The sequence below is a fragment of the Protopterus annectens genome, chromosome 4.part0, assembly GCF_019279795.1.
Source record: "Protopterus annectens isolate FY-2018-M chromosome 4.part0, PAN1.0, whole genome shotgun sequence".
Taxonomy (NCBI): Eukaryota; Metazoa; Chordata; order Ceratodontiformes; family Protopteridae; genus Protopterus; species Protopterus annectens.
Genome location: NC_056733.1, coordinates 447621320 through 447646319, shown reverse-complemented (window position 1 = coordinate 447646319; position 25000 = coordinate 447621320).

The window sequence follows — 25000 nt, the reverse complement described above, 5'->3', positions numbered from 1 at the left end:
CTGGAGCTGGATTTGGAGTCGGCTACTTTTACAGTGTGGGTTCTATCAGTAAGCCAGTTTGCAACCCATTGGGTGACGTAGGGATTAATACCCAGCTTAGTAAGTTTATCTATGATTCCAGAGTGGGGGATGGTGTCAAAGGCCTTGGCAAGGTCTAGATAGGCTGTGTGGACCACCTTACTCTTGTCCATGGCTCTGGAGACTGATTTGAAGAAGTCAAAGAGGTTCAGGAGACAAGATCGGCCCTTCACAAACCCAAACTGGGTGATGTCCAGTGTTTGAAGGTTGCCAATGTCTTTGTTTATAAGTTCCATGATAATACGCTCCATGGCCTTGCAGATAAGGCTCGTCAGACTGATGGGACGGTAGTTTCCAGGATCCAAGGTGGATCCCCCCCTTGTGGAGTGGGATAACTGTAGCTCTGCACCACTCAGTGGGCAAGAAACCTGAGGTGAGGCTATGATTAAACATGACACTTAGGTGAGGTGCCAGTTCATATTGTAGTTCATGTAGTATACAGCCCGGGATGTCATCTAGTCCCATGGATGCTGTATTCTTAGCTTTGGAGAGGGTGTTTTTTTACCTGCGTGGCCATTATTACCGGAATTTAGCAATCTTCCGGTATTGAGATGGGCCATTTAGGGGGTGAGAGGTGGGTGAAGTTGGCACTGAATTGATCTGCCAGGATATTGGCAATATCCTTGGGATCAGTATATTTAATGCCATTCTGTTTTAGCTCAGAGCAGATCTGAGCATTGCCATTTAGATTCTTGACATAGTTATAGAATGCCTTGTGGCTGTCTTTGGAATCTTTGGCAATTTTATTTTCGTAACTATCTCTGGAGGATTTTATGAGGGATCTCAGTTTCTTACTGAGATTGGTAAGGGATATTTTTGCATCCTGAGATTTTACTCTTTTCTGCAACAGTTTCTTCCTTTTGTTGTAAAGTTTGTTTATGGCAGGGGACCACCAGATTGGCTTCCTTTTTTTGGATGAGAGCATTTTGGTTCTATTTGGGATGGCATGATTCATGCATGGGTGTAGGTGCTCGTACAGTACCTTAGTGTAGGATTCAGCAGTTGAACTTTCAGCTCCCGTCTGCATGAGTATCATGAAGTTTGTCACTTCTGACTTGAGTAGCATGAAGTTGGCTTTGGAGAAGTTGTTTTATGGAGGTTTCCTTACTGGGGGGGTGGGGATGGGATATGGATGTTAAGGGTGATTAGCTTATGGTCAGACCTGACTAACGAGGGGGTGACCATAGATGTGGTGCATTGATTTCACATGTTGGTAATGACCAGGTCTAGGATATTGGAGCCCCTTGTGGGACTATGGATTAGTTGATTCAGGGCATTGGAATTTATGAATTCCAAGAACCATTGGGAAAAGGTGTCGGTACATGTGTAGTTTTCCCAGTTAATGGCATGGTAGTTAAAATCACTCAGTATTAGGATGTTTGGTTCTATCTTAATATTTTCCAGTATGTTTAGAAAGCTGTAGTGAGAGTCTTAGGGTATGGTGTGGGATCTGTAGCACGCTACAATTTGGATTGCAGTCTTACCTAGTGTTAGTTGCACCTGGAGAATTTCAGACGCATTGTGTTGGGCAACTAGCCTGGTGGTGTGAATATCCTTGGTGAATATTGACACTCCTCCACCTTTAGTGTTTCGGTCCTGGTTTGGTGGCTGAAAAGTATGGTAAGAGTTGTAGCCTGGTATTGCAGGGGTGCTCTCTGGAGCCTTAAACCAGGTCTCAGTTACTGCACAGATATCGATGTTCTCCATTTTTAGGAGTGCCTCTAGAGAGTGCATTTTGAGGTTTAGACTTCTAGCATTGAGTAGCATTACCTTCAGATTCTGCATGCTTGTAACTGTTACGGTGGTGGTTTTGTCCTTTGAACTTTGCCTAAAAAAGGCACTATAGGGGTGGCAAGAGCCTTAGCCGGTAATCTGAATCCCAGGAGCAACAGGTGCAGACCATCTCTGGCAAAGCATTGTGGTCTGTCTATCATGTTGTCTATGGCAAACAGATACTGGATCCCCTTTAAATGACACCAGAAGCTTAGCCAATTGTTGAAGTCAGTCATTTTGTCCTTATATTGTGGTATCATTCTGGGCGAAGGCAGGATGCTGCTCAGGGCTAGGGTCATACCTGCCTGGGCAACATGATCCGAGAGCTCTTCCATGTCTCTTTTCATGTAGTCCAGGAAGGTACATCTCAGGTCATTCACTCCAACATGGACAATGACAGAGTCATATTTGTACTTGTTGTGGAGTGACTTGAGTGCATGCATTATGTGGTGGATCCTGGCACCCGACAGGCAGCAGACTGTAATTTTCTCCTAGTTCAACCTGGTGTGTGGGACATCAGTGTGCTGAACTATAGAGTCACCTATGACTAAAGTGTTAGGTACGTTGTGTTGCCTTAGGGGCTGTTGCTGGGTGGCACACTGGTGTTGTGATCTAAGTGACACTTTGGTTGTGATTGGTATTTGTTTGCATTTCAGCTTCAGAGATCATTGTTGCTTGGGCAGGTTACAGTTACGGGCCTCTGCATATGTGGATTTAGTGTTGCTATATGTGGGTGCTGGTGGTGTGGGTTTAGAAGGGCTATGTGTTGCTTGAGGTGTAGTGTGGGTGTTAACCTTCTCCTCTTGACTGTCTAGCACAATCTTGGGTGGAGAGAGCTTTGCTTCCATTTTGGCTATGTAAGTGCATCTCTCACAGGTTGTAGTGTTGGGTGGTTGGAGGAGAGGGTTGTCTGTGTACATGAGGCAATTGCTGCATTGCCCCAGTATGTCCAGATTCACCAGGTGGACAGGAGAAATCACCGGAAGCTGACCCTTGGACATGCCTGGTTTGGTGCTTTTTTTTTTTTTTTTTTTTGTAAAGTACAGGAGCTGTTTTCCCTTACCTTAGCAAGGTAATTTGCAATTATAGGTTGTTTAGTGCCTACTATTACTTTCTCCTTATTAACAAGGAGAGTTGAGTGCTTGTATCAGTTTAAGGCTTCCTAGTGCTTTCCAGCGGGTATTAAGCAACTGCTAGTCACAGGAATGCTTAAAGGTAAGATGAAAAAAAAAATGCACACTGCAGTGTGCACTAGAGAAGTTAGATGTGAAAGTAGGTAACTTAAGTTTTACCTGTTTAAAAAGTTAAGGTTCAGTGGAGAGTTACTACTTTTAAAACAGCAAGATGGATTGAAAGGGGTGGTCACTTTTGTATTCTGGTACTATGGAATACAGTAGGATGGCCAATACATTTAAATAGTTGAAGGGGAAGGATTTCAAAAATGATGATTTTGTGATTACTCACACAAGCCAGTGAAAATAGAGAGGAAATGAGATACATGGTCAGATTAACATAAGAGGCAGGCAACTAGAAAGACATTGGTATTTAACAAGACAACAGTAACTGGGTGGGAAGGCAGTAAAACAATTTCTGCCTGACTCAGAAGAGACAGAACTGTGGTCTCTTTTGAAGTTTTAATATGCTGTTAAAGCAGAATGCAAGTAAAACACAAGGTAAAGAAAACAAACCACAATATTCAAAATATAGAAAGGCGATAAAGTAATACAAAATACAAAAAATAAAAGCAAACTAACCTTTCCTTCACAGCAACGTGTAGCAGAGTCTGGATGAGCTTTTCTGGTAAAGTAAATGTCATCCGTGATGTCTATCACTTAAATAATGGACAGGAAGGGGCCTAGCAGACAGCTCTGATGTAGGGTCCTGATCATTGGACCTGAGTTATAGGTCACTTCACATGTTTCTACATAGTGGAATACCATGTATGTGATACACTGGTCTACCATGTTGGTGATATAGGTTCATAGGTTCATAGATTAGTACTAGGCTAACTGCCCTTGTGGGCCATATTAAGCCTAGCCAATTTCCCCACATGAGAATCAAACCATGCTCATTGTCTCTGTAAGGTAAACACCATAAGCCTGATGCCAACCTCCCACCTAAGCTGTTTATGGCCACATATGACAGTGTTGATTGAATACCTCAGTGTGGATTTGTGTCATATGCCTTGACCTGGTCAAGTTCCACAGGATGATACTGTTGAAATCATGCATACCCTTGATGACATCTGTAATTACATCTATCAGATGTAACAAAGAAGATTTAGCATTAATGATCCACACAGGTCTATTGCACACAGATAGAATATTACTAGTGTCTATTTAGAAGAGGTCCATGATGACATGCTGGTCTACCTCACAGTTGAGGAAAGTCAGGATGTCTGTATACATGCATGCATCAGGTGTTGTCCCTCCAACTCAGATGGGAGCATGTTGATGTACACCCTTATACAAGAATATAGCCTGTATGGAGGGTGTGTTGAAGGGCTGCTTCAATCATATCAGGATGGTGTATGTCCTGAGTCATGCCATAGGGGATCTGTGATGTTGTTACAACCTAATGATTTCCTGTGATAGGCCTAAATGGATGATGAAGATGAAGGTGAGACAGTGCATACTGCCTATCGTGATCTGGCCTAGGGTTTTGACACAATTCACCAAGCACGTATCATTAAGAAATCATACCAGCTGGGAATTAATCCCTATGTCACTTGATGGGTAACCAACTGGCTTTCTGCAGAGCACATACTGTGAAAGTTGATGAATCAACTTGTACCAGTAGAGCTGTCAATACTGACAAGCCCCAGGGATCTGTGCTTGGCCCTTCACTGATTGGACTGTATTTTTCAACAGTTCAGGCTAAAGTGTATGGCCTTGGCTTACCAAGTTTGCTGATTTTTGCATATTGGGTGAAATCATTGAGTCCACCAATGATGATAGCATAGTACAGGAGAAGGTAACATGGGCAAATGATTTGGTGACAAAGGCACGTGATCTACAAATAAATGCTGAAATGTGCCTTCTTTATGTTATCCATCTGAAAAGTGGAATTTTAGGTTAATCACAGCATTGACAACAGTCCTGCTATACTGAAACCCAGTGATGCAAGCACTGGGGACACATGTAGATATCAATCTGAACTGCTACCACCAAGTGTCCACACTGGCATTGAAAGCCTTTGTTGTTCACATCATAAGTCATGCCATCACATTTGAATCTTAGGATTGTAAGACAGCACTGTACTCAAATCTCATCAGAACACTAATAGAGTATAATGCTCTCTTTCGCATGTACTCCATCAGACATATGCATCAGCTGGACAGGCCATAGGGCTTTCTCATCAAGAAAACACATGGCCAACGAACCATGCCATGATGTATGTGGAGAGATAAAAAGCCATGCCGCTTTATTCTGTCTTGCATAGGATGAGGTGACATCTGCCTTGCCTACAGGCCAGTCACTGACCCTGACCTGGTGGAGTACTGCATAGCCACAATCTGATATAGCCAATGACATCAACGGTGTCTGTTGAGGAGAATATGCTAATAACAGTGTCCTACATGCTGATGTAAAATGCTCTCTGTAATGTCAGGCAAGAGCACAAACAAGCACACACACACCATTGACTGCAGTGAGAACTGCATTTCTACCTATTTAAGTACACAGACTACAGATCTCAGTACCTTACTCAAGCACCATGGCACAAGTCTGACTTGGAGTGTCTCAGACAACACTTTATAGTTGATGACATTAGCAGGATCTGTTGAGGACAATGTGGTAATAGTGTCCCCACATGCTGGTGTAAAATGCTCTCGGTAATGCTAAGCAAGAGCACACACACACACACACACACACACACACACACACACACACACACACACACACACAGACACTTGACTGCAGTGAGAACATAGCCCCTACCTAAGTACACATACTACAGAATGCAATACTTTATGCAAGTGCCACAGCACAAGTACGATTGTAGGTCAACTTATAGTAGATGACATCAGCAGATGATATGTGAAACAAGAGGTTGGTAGGCCTGTATAAAATGGATGTGCATGCATGTGCAAGCATCAAAATACTGTCAGTCCATGCCATTGGAGCAGTAACTATAGGATATATACTTCTGCTCTTCTGTGTAGATACACATAGATAAACCAAGTTGACTGCAGTGAGAACAGAACCCCTACCTATCTAAGCACACAAACTACAGAACACAGTACTTTATGCAAGTGCCACAGCATAAATGTGATTTTTTACAAGAGTACTGGTCAACTTATAGTAGATGACATCAGTAAGCCATGTGGGAAACAAGATGTTGGGAGGCCTGCAATAGGTTCATAGCTTCATAGATTCAAGGAGGCTAGTAGCCTAATGACCTTGGTGTGTTTACAAGCCTAGCTGTGTAAAACACAAGTACCCTTATTGAGCATAGTTAGATGGTTGTTGTTATCACAGTGATTTTGTGAGCAGCACTGACTGGCCTTGTCCATGAGGGACATAGCTGACACCCAGAGAAGACTTTACAATTACCCAAACAGTTGTCAAGGTTGCACTTCAACAGAGGCTGTGAGGAGCACTGCTTCACATGCAGTGGGTGCCTATTACATAGGACTGTCAATTGTTGGGGGATATATCTGTGCTCCAGCAAGTAATGTTTATGTCTCAGGCTAGGCTAAAAACCTTGGAGCAAGTAATTCTTGCATAATTTGATGTGCAGATGTCCAGCATTTTCAGTAGGTCAGGGTCTGAGACTGGTCAGTAGACTAGGCTTAGGTCACCTCTCAGCAGCCAGCATGATACACCAAGTCTTTCAGTCTTTCCATGTATGTCATGTTTAGAGGCCCTGGATTCTCACATTCCAAACCTCTGTGTTTCTTTCAATTACTGCAGGTGTCAGGTGAGCTAGAGACAGAAGGGAGCATTGTACTCAAAGTGGTCTGATAAGGGTAGAGTACAACAAAGCTATCATCTCTCTGGTCTTGGATGTGATGTTCATATGTATGAGGTGCGCAATACAGAATGTGTGGCTGAGCACTATGGACACATAGTGATGAAAATGTAGATTGCTATCAACATGTGTTCCCAAGTCTCAAAATACTGTGTTTGAGCTTGACGGGGTGCTATGCATATCATAATTAGCAGGGGTACTTCATTATTTTCTTTAAGGTTCAATCCATGAGTTTGGCACCAACCATTTGTCTTTGTCAGCTACTTCTGTAATATGTTACCATCATTAGGGGACTCTATATGAGTGTGTCCTGTTAACAGTCTTCTGCAAACCTGGTAAACCACAGGCCATCTACTGTTGCCTATGCTTCAGAGAAGTAGTTTCCAAACAGTTGCTGGACCAGCACAGATCATTGTGGTATTCCACCGTTGAGTGGGCTAGTGGTGGAGAGGTACAGTCCCCAACTTTCAGAGTGTATGTTCTGTCAGTGAGCCAGTTGGATATCCATTTAGTACTGTATGGCCAAATTTCCAGATGGGGATATCTTCACTATGACATATGAATGGGTGATAGTGTAAAGACCTTATATAACTCAATGTAAGTGGTATGTCCTGTTATCCCTCATCCAGGTCTTAGGGGTCAGTAACAAAGAAGTCCACAAGGCTCAGTAGCAAGATCTATCCTTGACAAAAACAGAATGGGTGAGGTCAAGTGTATTGAAGGTCACCTATGTCCCTGTGGATGAGGCCCATTCTGATTCATTCACTAGTCTTGCAGAAAAAGGCTATTTAGGCTTATGGATCAATCATTCTAGTTCTCCATGTTACCAGAGTGATGTGCATTGCATATCATACAACATTTGATATTACTTTCTGTAGTGTAGGTGAAATGTTTGTGGAAAAAGTACTGAGGCATGGTTGCAATACTTGGGGGGGTGGCAACACATGGCTGTATTGTAATTATGCGACATAATGTTAGATAGGGTTTCAGTTTGTAATGTTTCCACATGTAATTTCATGTCATAGACTGGAAATGGACCATAAACAGCAGTAATATGTCATAATATTTGCTTTTCCTTAGTGTGGTGAACAGCAAGTTTGTGTCACAGTTGGCAAAGTGTATACACTTGCAAGATACACGTTTGCTCATAGCTAAGCAGTGCACAAATGTGAGCTGTGCTGCTAAAGTATGACAGTTAGTACTGAATCTATGCAACACACCTGCTGCTTAACTGATTCTGTGGCAGCACATGTTGATACATTACTTTTTGGGCCCAGATGGTACTGGGTTCAAATCCAGGTGTATCTAATACTCTTGAGTACTGTCATTTAAACTTTAATAATGCAATGACGTGAATTATTTATAGTACATGTGTTGCTGTGTACTGGCAGGGGTTAAATGGCATTGCACAAAGGTAAAGGCAGCATTTTGCCACTTCTAGCCATTGCTGTGCATTGGTGTATGATGTGCACCTCTGCACAAACATGGAGCCCAAAAAGTGAAGGGATCCATCGCTTTTTCTGCTACTTATGTGTGTTGTCTGTGATTCTATTTATTGACCAGATTAAAGGTGTTAAAATGGGGTAGATAGGAAAGTGATGAAATGGGGAACAAGCAGGGGGAAGAACAAAGGAAAATCAGGATAGGAATGTGCAAGAGGGAAGTAGGAAAGAACCATAGCTATATATTTGTTTAACAGTGTAAACTGAAAATATTTGCAGAATATTAACTGAATTTGGGCTGTCACCTCCAGAGAGAGAGGTGACCACAACACAATCATGTTGTATAGTCAATTGGACCAAATCAAGTGTGTTAGGAAGACACGTGTGAAATGAAGAGCTATGTATGGGACATTTTTATTTTGTGGGACAGGTGCCCATTTATTTTTTATTTGAGAAAGAGAAGAATGTTGGGGAAGGGACATAGGTATGCCTGGCTCAGGTAAGTTCGGAAGGAGAGGAAGCAATTGCAGACAGACAAGACAAACAATACAAGAGACACAGACGATGATGGACAAAAAAGACTGAGGGACACCATGATTAGGGTGTGGGTGAGGACAACCTGGGTCCATGGTCGTCAAGCTTGGAGACAGTGAGAATCGAGTCCTCACCCATTGGACTGTCACTACTGTCACCTTACTCTGTAGTTGGCTGGAGTGCTTGATGTCTCCTCCTCCTCCTAGTACACAACATGAGGGAAAGTAACCTCTGCAGCCAGCGTAGCGGTGCACCAATGGTGGGGTGCAACACCCTATGCACCATCCTTGGCAACTTGCTGTGGGTGATGAAATCACCACTTCTGCCACTGGTCCTGGATGGTGCCACTGGACCAGCCTCTGGGGCAAGACAACCTGATGGTGCAGCTAGTGCAGGGGCAGAAGAGGCAGTGCTGCCAGGGTGGCTCCCAGATGTGCTGGGCATTGATGCTGCAGCTGGTAGAATGGGGCAGGCTGATCCAATGGGGCTACCATATCTCTATGTGCTGTGGAGAATTTAGTGATGTGGTACACATGGCTGACTTGGACACATTTTGCAACACATAATAAAAATAAAATGAAAATAAAATAAAAAAAAAATAATAATAAAATAAAATAAAAATAAAATGTATTTCTAAAATAAAATAAAATTAAAATAAAAAAATATTTATAAAATAAAAGAAAGAAAACAAAAAAGAGAGAAATAAGAGTTGAGGTGAGAGGGAAAAAAAAAGATATAAAATTAGTACCATCATATGTGACATGCAATGCATTAATACAATTATACAACTCATTTATCTTAAGTTTTACACTTAAGTTTACCTCCTAACAGATACACACAATACTGCAGATTGTTCAAAATAATCCTTGAAATGTGCATATATTGCACATATGCATGATCCAATTATACAGATTACAGTTTAGAGCAGGGCATTTGTGTCACTGGGGTAGATGTTTTAATTTAATGTAAATATTATTAATAATAACAGTATGGTATAGTTGCGAACTGTGGTATTTGAACCCACAACCTCTAACTCTTACAATTGGTTTGTGCTACAGAATAATGCATGCATACTTGTTTTTACAGTTGGGGTATGCATGATCAATTTGACACAACTCTATAAAATACCAAAAAAAACTATCTTTAACTTTTAATGCTACAATAACACTTCCCTTCTGCTGCATATACACCATTTGCTTCCCTCAGTCTCTTCCATCTAGCCCTGCAGGCCTGGACATTCAACTGCCAGCTGTGGAAAAAAACAGAACAGAACAGAAGACCATTATGCATACCAGTATTGCATATATTCAGCTTTCGAAGTCCTATAAGTACTCTCTGTAGATGATACTTACAAAGGTGTGGGATGTTCTCAGTCTTAAATTCATTAATACAATGGTCAAGAGATCCCCTTTCCTCCTCTTTAGGTCATTAAAATGATGCATTGCTTTCCTCTGTGCAGGATACCAGTGTCAATGGATACAGCCTGGGATAAACTATTCCAAGCCTCAGACTTGTATTGGGAGCAATAATAGTTCCCCTGCAGAAGCCTGTGGCTGTGTTGCTTTACTGGGAGTCCAGTAAATATCTTGAACTCCTGGACACCCTACCTCTGTGTCCTAAACATGGCACCTTCCCCACACACATCAGCAATGTCTACCAGCAGATCTTGAGCCATATTTACTGTATTGCACAACTAACAACACATTTGTGTGATGGTGCATGGAGAGAAGCAGTACCATGCAGTGAAGAATGAAATAATTGCAAATGGGAGACTAATCTGATAACACAATAACAGTGTCTTATCTCTAATAAATATAGTTAAGAGCAGCTCCACTATTTTAAATGTTATAACGGAGAGTTAATATAATGGGAAGTGGAACAACAGTAAAAGTGTATGGAATATCATATATTAAAACCTAGGACTATGTGTATAGGTTCATAGGTTGGTACTAGGCTATCGGCCCTAGGGCCTATGCAAGCCTAGCCATAACAATTCACTGGATATTTCTTCCCACAATATTTACTTCTCTGGACCCCTGTCTAGCAGGGCGACTGACATGATCCCCGGGTGAATTTCCTATCTCCCATCCAATCATCAAGGTTCCTTTTGAAGAGGGCCAATGAGGCACTTTGCTTGACATGTATGAGCAGTCTATTCCAGAGTATGGGGAGTCTCTGGGTCAGGAACATATCCCTCCAGCATGTTTTGTTCATTGTGATGACAAGGTTTAGATCCCTGGAGCATGTGGCTCTGAGGGATTGGGATTTCCTTAAGTAGAGCATGTCCAACAGCTCAGGGTTTGACATGGCCTTGTATGTTAAGCAGAGATCTCCTCTGAGTAGATGATATGCCACAGAGTATAGCTGGAGTGCATTTAGATGGTCAGCATATGGCATCTGCTTTAGGCCTGTGATTCTTTTAGTGAGGTATTTCTGTGGCTTTTCCAGCTGTTGTAGATGTCTTGTGAGGTACATACCAAACGGGGCATTATACTCTATAATGGGTCTAATGAGGGATGAGTAAAGTGGGACAATGACCTCCTTTTTTCTGGATGAAAAGCCCTTAGTGATGAGGTGTGCCACATAGAAGGATTTCCTGACTGTTGTGGTGATGTGGTTATCGAAAGTGAGACCACTGTCCACATGTATCCCTAAGTCTCTCATCACACTTTCAATGTTTATTGGACTGCCACCTATGTGGTAATTCATGGGTACATGTTTTTTTCCAAAGGGGATAACTATACATTTCTTGGCATTAAGCTTGAGCCCATGGCTCTGGCACCAGGCATCTGTTTCTGTAAGGCCCTTTTGTAGAATATCCACATAATTTGGGGATTCACTAATGGCTCCCAGTGTGCAGTCATCTGCAAACTTTGTTAGCCAGAGTCCCTTAGTGTTGGCCTGTACTTCAGAGAAGTAGATGCCAAACAAGAGTGGTCCCAGGACTGAACCCTGAGGTACTCCACTTGTCACTTGTCTGGAGCTGTATTTGGAGTCGGCTACTTTTACAGTCTGGGTTCTGTCAGTAAGCAAGTTGTCAACCCATCGACTGACGTAGGGATTTATGCCCAGCTTAGTAAGTTTATCTATGATTCCAAAGTAGGAGATGGTGTCAAAGGCCTTGGTGAGGTCCAGATAGGCTGTGTGGACCACCTTACCCTTGTCCATAGCTCTGGAGACTGATTTGAAGAAGTCAATCAGGTCCAGGAGACAAGATCGGCCCTTCACAAACCCAAACTGAGTGGGGTCCAGTGTTGGAAGGTTGCCAATGTCTTTGTTTATAAGTTCCATGATAATGCGTTCCATGCCCTTGCAGATCAGGCTTGTCAGAATGATGGAATGATAGTTCCCGGGATCCAAGGAGGATCCTCCCTTGTGGAGCGAGATAACTGTAGCTCTGCGCCACTCAGTGGGCATGAAGCCTGAGTTGAGGCTGTGATTAAACATGACACTTATGTGAGGTGCCAGTTCATTTTGTAGTTCATGTAGTACACAGCCTGGGATGTCATCTGGTCCTATGGATGCTGTATTCTTAGCTTTGGAGAGTGTGGTTTCTACCTGTGTGGCCATGATTATCGGAATTTGGCAATCTTTTGGTATTGAGATGGGCCCTTTAGGGGGTGAGAGGGGGGTGAAGTTGGCACTAAATCGATCTACCAGGATATTGGCAATATCCTTGGGATCAGTATATTTAATACCATTCTGCTGTAGCTCAGAGCAGATCTGAGCATTGCCATTTAGAATCTTGACATAACTATAGAATGCCTTGTGGTTGTTTTTGGAATCTTTGGCAATTTTATTTTCCTAACTAGCTTTTGAGGATTTTATGAGGGATCTCAGTTTCTTACTGAGGCTGGTGAGGGAGTTTTTTGCATCCTGGGATTTTCCTCTTTTCTGCAACAGTTTCTTCCTTCTGTTGTATAGTTTGTTTATAGCAGTTGACCACCAGATTGGCTTCTTTTTTGGGGGAAGAGCATCTTGGTTCTATTTGGGATGGCATGATTCATGCACAAGTGGATGTGCTCATACAGTGCCTTAGTGTAGGATTCTGCAGTTGAACTTCCAGATCCCGTCTGCATGGGTGTTGTGAAGTTTTTCACTTCTGACTTCAGTAGCATGAAGTTGGCTTTGGAGAAGTTTTTTAAGGAGGTTTCCTTACTGGGGGTTGTGGGTGGGATGTGGATGTCAAAGGTGATTTGCTTATGGTCAAACCTAACCAATGAGGGGGTGACCACAGGTGTGGAGCATATATCTCCCATGTTGGTAATGACCAGGTCTAGTATATTGGAGCCCCTGGTGGGACAATGGATTAATTTATCCAGGGCGTTGGAATTTATGAATTCCAGGAACCGTTGGGAAAAGGAGTTGGTACCCGAGTAGTTTTCCCAATTAATGGCAGGGTAGTTCAAATCACCCAGTATTAGGGTGTTTGGTTGTATCTTAATATTATCCACTATGTTTAGAAAGGTGTAGTGAGAATCTTGGGGCATGGTGGGGGATCTGTAGCAAGCTTCAATTTGGATTCCAGTCTTACCTAGTGTTAGTTGCACCTAGCAGTCCTACACTTACACCTGCTGACATAAAAAAGTTGAAATAACAGCTGTTCATGTTTTAGTTCATTGCTATCATATGCAATGTCACTATAGTAAAAAAAAAAGGTTGAACACCCTGTAGAACCCAGGTCCATCTGTACTCCAGCACTACACTTACAGCTGCTGCCACAGGACTAGTTACATGACATTCCATAATTCAATAATCATTTGTAAGATTTTTCTGTTAAGTGATACACAACATCGATTAGTAGGTTTGTGCTGTGCCCAGTAGAATTAATTGAATGTATCTGGTATTATTGGATTTCTGGGTCCTGTCTGATTTCTGAGTGCTGCAGTTGTCCAGTTTGTGCAAAGCCATGCTTCATGCAAACTAGGGAAGCACAGCCAATCCTACAACTCATTTCCTCCATTCCCATGATTGTGCAAAGACTGGCCAAAAAATGATAATTAAAAAAAAAAAAAAAAAAAAAAAAGAAGACAGAAAAGAAAAGAAAATAAACCGGACAAGTACATGGAATTAGGAAAGCTCATTCTATGACATACACACTAGAAAATGATGGGTCACATGAGATATGTCTACATAGATCTGGATTTGAACATTCACTTCAATGAACCTTCAGAGCAAAGGATGGGTCCCTTATCCCCTAAACACCTTTGAAGCAAGGATCTGAAATCATTCTGCACACAGCCAACTGCAATATCATGTACAGTAATATGAAACCATACAACTGTTATTAGTACATACATTATTTTTGGATGTAGTGCACTTAGTGATCACACAACCAGTTATTTTTTTTTTTGCTTGCAAATATACAGCTCTGTCTCGCCTCTCTATGTTTGCTGGTCATTCTTCAGTTATCTGACCAGTAATCTGTGACATACAGTCTGTAAGCCATTCAATATCATTATCCTTAAAATGTGTGATGATATTAACTGGAATTAATAACATATGCTGTTACTAACAACTGAAGGGTAGGTTTGATGTTAAGGAACACAACCTGTGAATTGGGTGGTAATCTGACACACCCACTGGATATGGCAACCTACATTGCTGTTGTGTTTTCCTTCTCCCAACCAGCAATCATTCACAGTTGCAATCCATTAAAAACAAACATCAAAGGGAGTAACTGCACTATGTTTACATTTCATACATGGATCCAAGTATTTGGGATTCAGCAATTGTAATCAGTTCACACCTCATCTTCATTTTCACCATGCTAGCAGCCCTGAATCTACACCATTATAATAAGGCAACCATGTAGCTAGACAAACTGATGGTGAGGAGACTTGTTTATATGGAGAAAACTGAATGTATCCTATTTCTTCAGGATATATCTGTAGCGAGGCTTAATGAACATCAGAAGGTATGCTTTCTTTTTGTCAGCTACATACTGCATATGGGAAATGTATGCTTGCATGTTTGTCAGCTACATACATCATATGCTAGAATCTACTTAAGAAAAATCTGTAGCAAAGGCTGTTACACGTTGATCTGTATGCATTACTTGGAAGTGTAAGTGTACTGATTCCATGGGCATTGTCAAAGTATTTCACAGGTAATATAACTACCAATACCTTAAAATGGAATGCTCTGTGACAAATATGTACACGTTTCAGGGCTAGTTCTTTGAAAGCACTTTTAGCATTTTGAAGATGGTTTATTAGCAAAATCTGTCAATTGTCTGTTCTTTTTTTTTGGGGGGGGGGGCAATGCTTAGTTACTCTTATGGCACAAACAAGGATATTTTGATATTGTTGCACTCTTTTTTGCATCCGATCTGTTGTTTGAATTTCATATATTTAGACTGTTTTATGTTTCTCCAGTGGATAATGCTGAGAGGCTACCTTTACTTTTTTTTTTTTTTTACCTCAGAACAGTTATTTTATAGTTATGTGATACTTATGTGTATTATCCTTCTGTTGTCTTTTAGGACACCTAGGAGTATGCCACCCAGGCTTGTTGATCCTCAGAGACCTATTTCACCGATGCTGAGAATCAGGTGATAGTGGATGCCTTTAGTCAACATGGCGCCTTCCTGCTTGAAAGAGGATGAGGAGATATGGCATGCAGAATCCAAATGTGTGGCCAGATTTTGAATGATGTGAATGCTTTTGAGGTCATGGCAGGACATATGAGCAGGTGTGCCACAGGGCCACTGACCTGATCACATCTGAATGGAGGAGAGCTGCTGCAGTGGGCTATGACTAGATGGTTAGTGGGGGAGGTCCTACTATGGAGCCACCACTAATACAGAATGAAGAGCTCCTGGTCACTATCAGGGATCCAGTCAGCTTCTAGGAGAGTGCAGAGCAGCATGTACTGGATGTCAGTGCCACAGTGTCATGCACTGCAAGCATGTCCCAGGAGGAACTTCCAGGTAGGCTTTGTTATCTCAGCTGCTGAATACTGTTGTATAGTAAAATATTTTAAATCAATGTTATTTCTGTGTCACAATAATTTTTTGGAGGGGATTGAAGTTTGCTAAAGTTAACAACACCTTCTTCTAGATTAGTTTAGGTTGGAATTGTCAGCCAAGATCTTGTTGAAAGTATAGTTAATAAATATATAAAGGGGTAAAATAATTAACCCCTGTGTTACTGTTAATTGGGATGATGTTGCCCTTACCTTTTGCTTAACTTCGTTCAGGACCATCTGACTTGCAGATAAGAATACCATCTGCAGATGGTAAGGCAAACATTTTTATGTCAGTACTGCTGAGCAATTTAAAGAAATATTTTAGTGTGTGATGCTGATGCCACGCCTGTTGTGTGTATTGTTTTACAGTCTGTTATAGTGGCATCACTGTTTGCTAGCATATATTGGACTATAGTAGTTTAGGTATTAATTTTTTCCTGTGTTTGCTGCTTTTCATCACAGGTGATTTTGACAGTGGAAGTGTGGGTCCTCTGCCACCTGATGTCAATGTATCAGCAGACTCTGATGATGATGGTGGCCAAACAGAGGTATAGTCGGGGGGACAGAGGTTGAATCTGACACTGAGCTTGACAGCCATTCCTGCATTTCCATCAGACACAGCCAATAGGCCTACGCCTACTCATTCCAATCAGCCCACAGATATTGCACAGGTGGAGGATGAGAAAATTAATCAGACAAGTATGGTTATTGTGTCTTCCGTGCCTGTTGACTTTGGCTGTAGCCAAACTATGGGCAAGGTGCCATGCAGGAGGGTTTTTAGGGGTGCTCAGAAGAGGCTTGCAGTCTCTCCTCCACTTGCTCCAAGTGTCTGTTCCTTTAACACTCAACATATGTTTAGGCCCATCATGGAGGCACTGGCACATTCCCATAAGTGCTCTAAACAAATGCTCAGAGTTTTAGATGTGGCACAGGATGGCATACATGCTTGCATCCACTATGTTGCTGATTCAATAGATTGGATGAATGACACATTGGAATGTGAGGTGTCTGTGATGAAACGAGGGGTATCAGTCATGGAACGCGTGTTGTCTATGATGGAATGTCTGCTGGGAAGGGAATGGCATCCTTGTGGGCATAGGTCAGCCACATCATTTGCTGTAAGCCAACATGGCCATGCCCAATCATTCTCCCATAGTGACAGTACTTCCACTGCTCCATCAGTGGGTGAGCTGTCCACACCCAGATGTGCCAGGCCATGGGGTTATGGTCCTGGGCATCCCTGTGAAGGCAGCTCATACAGCAGACATAAGTCACACTCAGGTAGCAGCAGTGCATCTGACCATGGGCGTACATGTGCCAGTGCAACTCCTGACAGAAGCAGTTCTCATGGTTGGGGATGACAGAGATTAACTTCCACCTCTACAATGCATTGTTCACACCTGTCCAACTTTCCAAGATGTAGAGCTAGCACAGCGTTTGGCTGTGTTTATGCAGACAGACACACACCTGTTTCACCTGGGGAACCCCTACAGAAGCACACACAACTGTTACATGGTGAGCCATGCAGCTTAAACTCATTTTGTTTCACTGGCTATTTGTTGATTTATCAAAATGCCTGCCTGTTTGTCTTTCTTACTCACACACACTCATCAAACTTCTGGTGTCAACCTAGGTTTCTTGCCCCCCCACACACAACACTCTGTGTAAGTGATTATAACTGTGCCATATCCCTGTTTATGTTATGGATGCAGGGATACATAAGCTTTGTGTCTGATGCTCAGGGTGCATAACTGACCTAGTGCTTAGTATATCTGCATCTGTGGTGTTGAACTGGTTATTGTACCTTTGACTTATGTTCACCTTGAAAAGTTAGACAATTGATAGCATCAAACTTTCCTAAATTCATTGTGAATGATCTTGTGAGGGTTGTGAAGTCTGAAACTGCAATGTGCATCACTTTCTAACTTTTCTCTTTAATGATGTTTCAGTCCAAACATATTGTGCTAAACTGAGGGGATGCCATGATCATCCTTACTTTTGTGTGGATCTTTGATGTCTGAGACCTACTGCTTAATAATAGATACATATACGTCAAATAAGTATCTGCTGGCACATGTTAAGGTAAGTTCTGTACAAACTCCCACCTTTAAGTTGCTTACAGTACCATGTAATGAAATACAAGGATATATCACTCATTCATATTATTAAACAATACATTCTTGGTTCAAGACTTACCTTGTAAATGCAGCAGTTGCCACAGTTTTAGTTCAGGGCTGATTCTGTCTGATGCAAGCACTACAGAGCCAATACATGGGGAGGTAAAGGTTGTGAGAGTTGCCTGGCATCAATGATATTATATGCATGTGTGTAGGAGGAAGGTTTTAGGCCATAGGTGGTGACAGAATGTGCTATGCATTGTCTCTTAGCCAATGCAAGGACATATTGAGCATGTCTACATCTGCCCACACCCACAGAAGCTGATGGTTCCCCTCTGACTCCTCATGTGCTTGTGGCTGTGGTGAGCTTGGCAATGGTGGTGGGATGTGTGATCCTTCCCCTTGTGGCTCCTGCTGAAGCTTTCTCAGGACAATGTGTATCATGGCACATGGTGCGAATATTTCAGCACATGTCCATGGATTGTATTGCAGGGCTCCCCCAGATGTATCTAGGCAATGGACCCATGACTTCAGCAACCCAAACACATGCTGTATGAGATTTCTGGTTTGAGCATGTGGCTCCTTATCCATTCTTCAGTGGGTGTGTGTGCATTTCTGATTGGTGTCATCAGCCACAGTTCCAGTACATAACTGGCATTCCCCAGTAAATGACATTGTGGGATATCCCCCCTAGCAAACATCTGGTACATTTGGGAGGTGTGCCAAATATGTGAGTCATGGTATCTGCCTGGGTTTCCAGCACACACATTCAAAATGATTCCCTTGGCATTATACACAACTTGATAGTTAATAGAGTGGTAGCACTTTCTGTATATGAAGAGCCTACCCTGATCCCAGGCTCATGCCTTAACTTCCATATGTGTGCAATATATGGCACCCACTACTTCAAGGTAGTGTGCTACATGGTATGACTCCTTCATATTTCTGGCCCTCTTCTCAGGAGTATGGGGAAAATATATGTGGTCACTGGCATGTTGGAGCATAGCATTCAGGAACTGATAGGGGATCCTAGATGTGGATGCCTGTGACACCTCCAGCATGTCCACTCTTGGTCTCTGAAATGTACCTGTAGCTAAAATTCTTAGTGATACAAATACCTTTGTCTCCACTGGGATGCGTTTCGCTCGGTTGGACCTGGCTCTGAGTTGAGGATGGCAGAGTTTACAGAGTTTCTGTAATGTGTTCCTTTTCACCGTTTAGTGCTCTGTAATTTCCACATCATGTGGCTTGTGAAAACGGGGCCTGAAAACTCTTTTCCTTCTAGGCCTATGTGTATTGGCAGCAGCAGTACCATAGGCTTCAGCCTGTTACACATACAAATTAATTAAAGCAGCAGCAGCGCCTAACAATCTTTCTGTGTAGACTCCTTTCTCTGGCTGTATTCCAAAAGGTCTTGGAATTTGCAGGGAAAACCAGCACTGAGGCTACATGGTTGCTTTATAGCTTGTTGAATAGCTCTACCATGTTGGATCAGTTGATATTATCTATCTATATATATATATATATATATATATATATATATATATATATATATATCTATATATATATATATATATATATATATATATATATGTGTGTGTGTGTGTGTGTGTGTGTGTGTGTGTGTGTGTATATATATATATATATATATATATATATATATATATATATATATAAATATCTAGATAGCTTTATTATCATTTCCCCAATTTGACCAGTCGAGTTTTACTAGTGCAAAACGGCACCTTTGCACTATGTAAAAATTGAATGTCATAATGGTAAAACCTGCAACAGTGAATGTGAGTTTCAACAGTGTGATGCAGACCGCACTATAGTGGGGATCAGGAAATGTACCCTTTCCCTCACTGTAGTGTGATCCTGGACTTTGTATACATAAGTAACAGGGGGGTGTGGGGGGTGCTTTCCCCCCTCGAAACTCGTTAACTGTGCAATGCGCAGTTTCCAGAAGTGTGGTGACTGTTTGAAAATATTGAAGTTGACATTTACAGTTACCATACTTCAAGATTTTTTTAGTTCGTTAAATTGTATTTCACGGTATTGCTTCGGAATAACTGCAATTCACTGCTGTGCAATCCAGTTAAATGATAGTAAACTATATATATATATATATATATATATATATATATATATATATACATATATATATATATATATATATATATATATATACATATATATGTGTGTGTGTGTGTGTGTGTGTGTGTATGTGAGAGTGTGCATGTATATAATATAAATAGATAGATAGATAGATAGATAGATAGATAGATAGATAGATAGATAGACAGATATATAGATAGATAGATAGATAGATAGATAGATAGATAGATAGATAGATAGATAGATAGAGAGATAGCTATAGATATATCGATAGTTAAATTCATTTGTTTGCTTTCAGTTTTGATAAGTTGGTGTTAGGTATCTGAGTAATACTTATTTAACTAAGGTGTATGTGTAGAACAATTCAACCTGTAGGCAGGCTTCATGATATGCTTGATGATATGCAACTGGGGGAAGCTAGTTATCCTCTGACACAATGAGTGTTTTCCTTTATTGATGGAACAGTCAATAGTCAGTTCACTGACGATTTAGGAGGAAATGATAGAAGCATTTAGTAGGTTTGTAGTGGTAAGATGCCACATACAGGGAAACAGAATAACATTGGGGTCTTTTTATGTGCCTCGAGAACAAGTTGGCAAGACATGATGGTGATACTGCATGAAATTCTCAACTGTCACTCAGGTAGATAGGGTACCAGACACCAGATAGTTACTAGGGTGAGCTTACTTTTGAAGAGCTATTGTAAAGTATTTGAGTTAGTGAACATTGCAAAGAATATTCCAGTAGGAAAAGACTTCTCCTGGGATTCACTAAACTCCATGCAGGCTCAGGGCGAAGCCTACACTGAGTATACATGTTTGCGTGGAGTTCTATGGCAAGTGGTAGTGTGCAATGCAGATTAATTACATGTGACCTGTCTAAGCCAAATTTCATGGTTGGCAACAGTGTTACTGGCCAGGATACTGTGTAAGTGAACATGGATATCAACTCTGTGTAAAGCAGAGCAGCTACGGTCAGTGAACAAGTGTGGAATGATACAATGATCACCAGGACTTCACAGATATCTGTCAGTGTGTTAGTGTGGCACATCTGCACTGAGGCCAACATAATGAGTGGAAAAATAACCAGAAATATAGAGCATATTTGACATAGATGTTGCATAACAATGTGTTAGAATGAAACTTTCTCAACCTCTTGGAGCAAAAAATCAGGAAAAAGCCATACATAATGGGGGGACAAAGGTCCAAAACTAGGGACAGATTTATATTATTGGGTTTCCAAACTTAGAAAGATGGAGTAATAAGTTGTACTGTATCATGATCTATCTGAGCATGAAGACTGAAACTCAAATGCCTGTCATCAGTTATTGACTTCAATCTGCAATGTTATGCCAGTGATTTCCCAGATAACCAATATGTTATGAGGAAAAGTTCAGAAATACGAGATCAAAAGTAAACATTCTGCACAAATAAGAACAGTTGAGCGGTATGAGTCCTCAAGTTTATGTAATCCTGACTCACATCCATCCTGAAATCATCCCAGTGATACAGCAGAAAGCCACAAAATTGATAAGGAAAACATCTGGACATCCTAGGAATATCTGAAAAGTTGGGAGGTATAAATGTGAAGTATATGGCCCAAACACAGTACAGGACAGCATACACACAGTGCAGACTACTGTAATATCCCATCCCTGGCATTGTGTACTGGAGCTGTGTAAATGATCTGTAATGGGACATGGACTGCCACATAAAATTAACAGAAAAAATTATTAAAACAAGCTAAGCTTTTGGGTTGCCCCTTCTTCAAGCCTAAGTAACAGCTTACAAAAACACATTCAATTTATATTAAAAAAATATATATCACATGACTCACCAACCAATAAAAATAATCAGTTACATTTAAAAATTCAATGTAACATCATATGCTTTCTAAATAAAACTGATTTAAAACTGTATTTTTTAATCCAGGGGGTGCATCAGTTTTTAACCTCAAAATCCAGGAATATTCAATATTCTCCAAAGTATTACTTATCTCATCCCCCCAATATTTTTATATAATACCTTAATAACTCTAAACTTGAACATATGATTCAAACCTTTATCTATAACATGTTTTGCTAATGCATTAGTTAACTACTAATATCTAACTTATGTTCTATAATTAATTCTTTCAGCTTACGACTACATTTACCAATGTAAAAGGAGGTACATTGTATGCATGTAGCCAAATATACAACTTGTGCTGTATTACAGGTAGCATAGCTGTTAAATTCATACATTGTATGTATTACAGGATGTGTAAAGCAAATATTAGTGATAACATCTTTACAGCAACAGCAACTATGGCATGGAAACATTCCTTGCTTTATACTAGACCTAGTAACATTTCTTACCCTCATATCTCTATAACACAGTCATCTTTTTAAATTCTTCTCACTCCTATATGCAAACCTTGGTTGATCCTCTAAAATGTGTCTAAGGTCAGGCATGGTCATTAAAATCTTCCATTTTTTCTGTATCACCCTCTCAACCTCATGGGCCCTATTATTAAACATAGTTATATATCTTAACTTATTATATCTATATATTTTCTATTATTTAAACCTGACACAGCATTATTTACTGAGTTAAAGACAGATGTTGCCTTATCCTTTCTATCCTTAATAACATCATTCATAATTTCCTGGACCATAGTCTGACTGTGCCCCCTTTCAAAAAATTCAGAAACCATTTCTTCCATCTGTTTAACACATATAGATTCATCTGTATTTAGTCGACTAATTCTAGTAAACTGCCCCTTGACAATTCTTCTAAAAACATGTGGAGCATGCATGCTTTGTTTATGAGTGTATCTATTAGCATGCACTGATTTTTTATGAAAGCAGTAGTTTGTATAACCCCCATCTCCCTGTTCAACTTATATCTAAATAAGTAATTTGCTCTGACAAACACACCATTTAAACTGCAAGAAATTGATCAGACTCTTCAAGTCCTCCACATGGTTTTACAAATCCTCTTCATTACCTTTCCATATTAAAAAACAATCATCTACAAAGCATTTATAAAATAGTACATTCTCATTCATAAAATTTCCAACATTAAACATATACCTATTTTCACACCAATTCAAGACCAAATTAGCATAATAATTTGCCATGGGAATACCCATAGCAACTCCTACACTCTGTAAATATGGTTGTAAAATGAACACTCATGGGAAGTGTGTGTATTGAATAAGGACACACACTTGAGTTGTACGAATGAATACAGAGAAAGACTACAGGTGAAACTACCTCATGTACAGCAGATGAGGGCATGTTAATTGAAGATGGTTGTAGCAGCAACACCAATCACATATCTATATGGTAGAGTAGGGACTGTAAAGTGAAATGTGTTTTATGTGACTGTCACACAATGTGATATAATGGAGTAGATGTCTGCATGAGATAAGCATCCTTACATGAATAATGCAGAGGAAATTTATCAGGAATTTGACATACAGTTGGGGTAGGGTGCACATTGTGAAGCTGTGCAAGCTGATATGCCTGAATATGAGTGTACTCTCAGTAGAGTTCTCCAGTAAGATGGGTACAGGTAAAGGGTCATGGAAAACATTACAAGAACCAGCCACAATCATGGACAATATCAGAATAATACCACCAGTAATCCCATGTCTCTGACATAACATATGCGATTTACAGTGCTAACAGATGACCCTGTACACACACACTTGAACAACTATTATGATACATCCACACTGTATTAAAGTAACCACATACACTGTCCTGGCACTGTAACATCTGCTAAAGGTGTTAGGAGGGACACTGCTATACCAGTATGTGACAGTATGGGCAATGCAGGCTAGTTGCCTTGTGTGCATGGTATATATATATATATATATATATATATATATATATATATATATATATATATATATATATATATATATATATATATATATATATATATATATATATATATATATTGCACAATCCACACTTCCATGAATGATATACATGTCACTAATGTTGTCAAACACCTATGTATGTCACCTGTGTGCATAAGCAGAACAGGTACCAAACATGCATCTGGTGTAATAACTTGACTGGTGTTCTGCGGCATTAGAGAGGCATGTATATTTCACTAAAAGAATAACTAGGTATGGCCGATAGGCTGTGTGACATCTCACTGTGACAAAAGTGGTATATTTCTATTATGCATCAGTGGAAGATGTGTCGGGAGGTACATGAAAAAGCATGCATTGTACACTGTTATTGGTATGATGAAGAATGGGAACCATGAAGGTATTATGGCCACTGATGTGGATGTCCTTCTCATATCCAGTACTTTTGTTACATTGAAGGGGGTAGTCAGCACTGTGACCACATGATAGTGTACCCCAGGACATGGGTCACATAACTATTGGTTTGATTATAGGGTGTGATGTCTACATTATACTTGGGTTGAGTGTTTGTGTACCTGACTTAAGAAATCCACCCATGTTTTCTTGTCATTGCAGGTGCTGTCATGGCTGTGGCAGCAATATTTGATATGTGCTGATAATGGCTATATTATACTAATATCATAGATGGAGTCATGATTGCTCATAGTCTGCAGTCCTTCAGGCAGCTGTGTGGACACAGCATGATTATGTCATCTGTGATGTCCATCACTTAACTAATAGACAGAAAAGGGCCTAGCAGACAGTCCTAATGTATGGACCTGATCACTCAAGCTGAGACATAGGTCACGTCACACATTTCAACATAGTCAGATGCCACATATGTGATACACTGATCTACCCATTTGATGGTTTAGCGGTTTATGGCCACATATCACAGTGTTGCGTAAATACCTCATTGTGGATTTGTGTCAAATTCCTTGTCTTTCTCAAGTTCAACAAGATGATACTGTTGTCATCATGCATGATCTCAATGACCTCTTTGATGACATCTTTCAGATGTAACAGACATGATGTAGCATTAACAACTCACACAGGTCTGATGCACACAGCCAAAATATGATTAGTGTACAT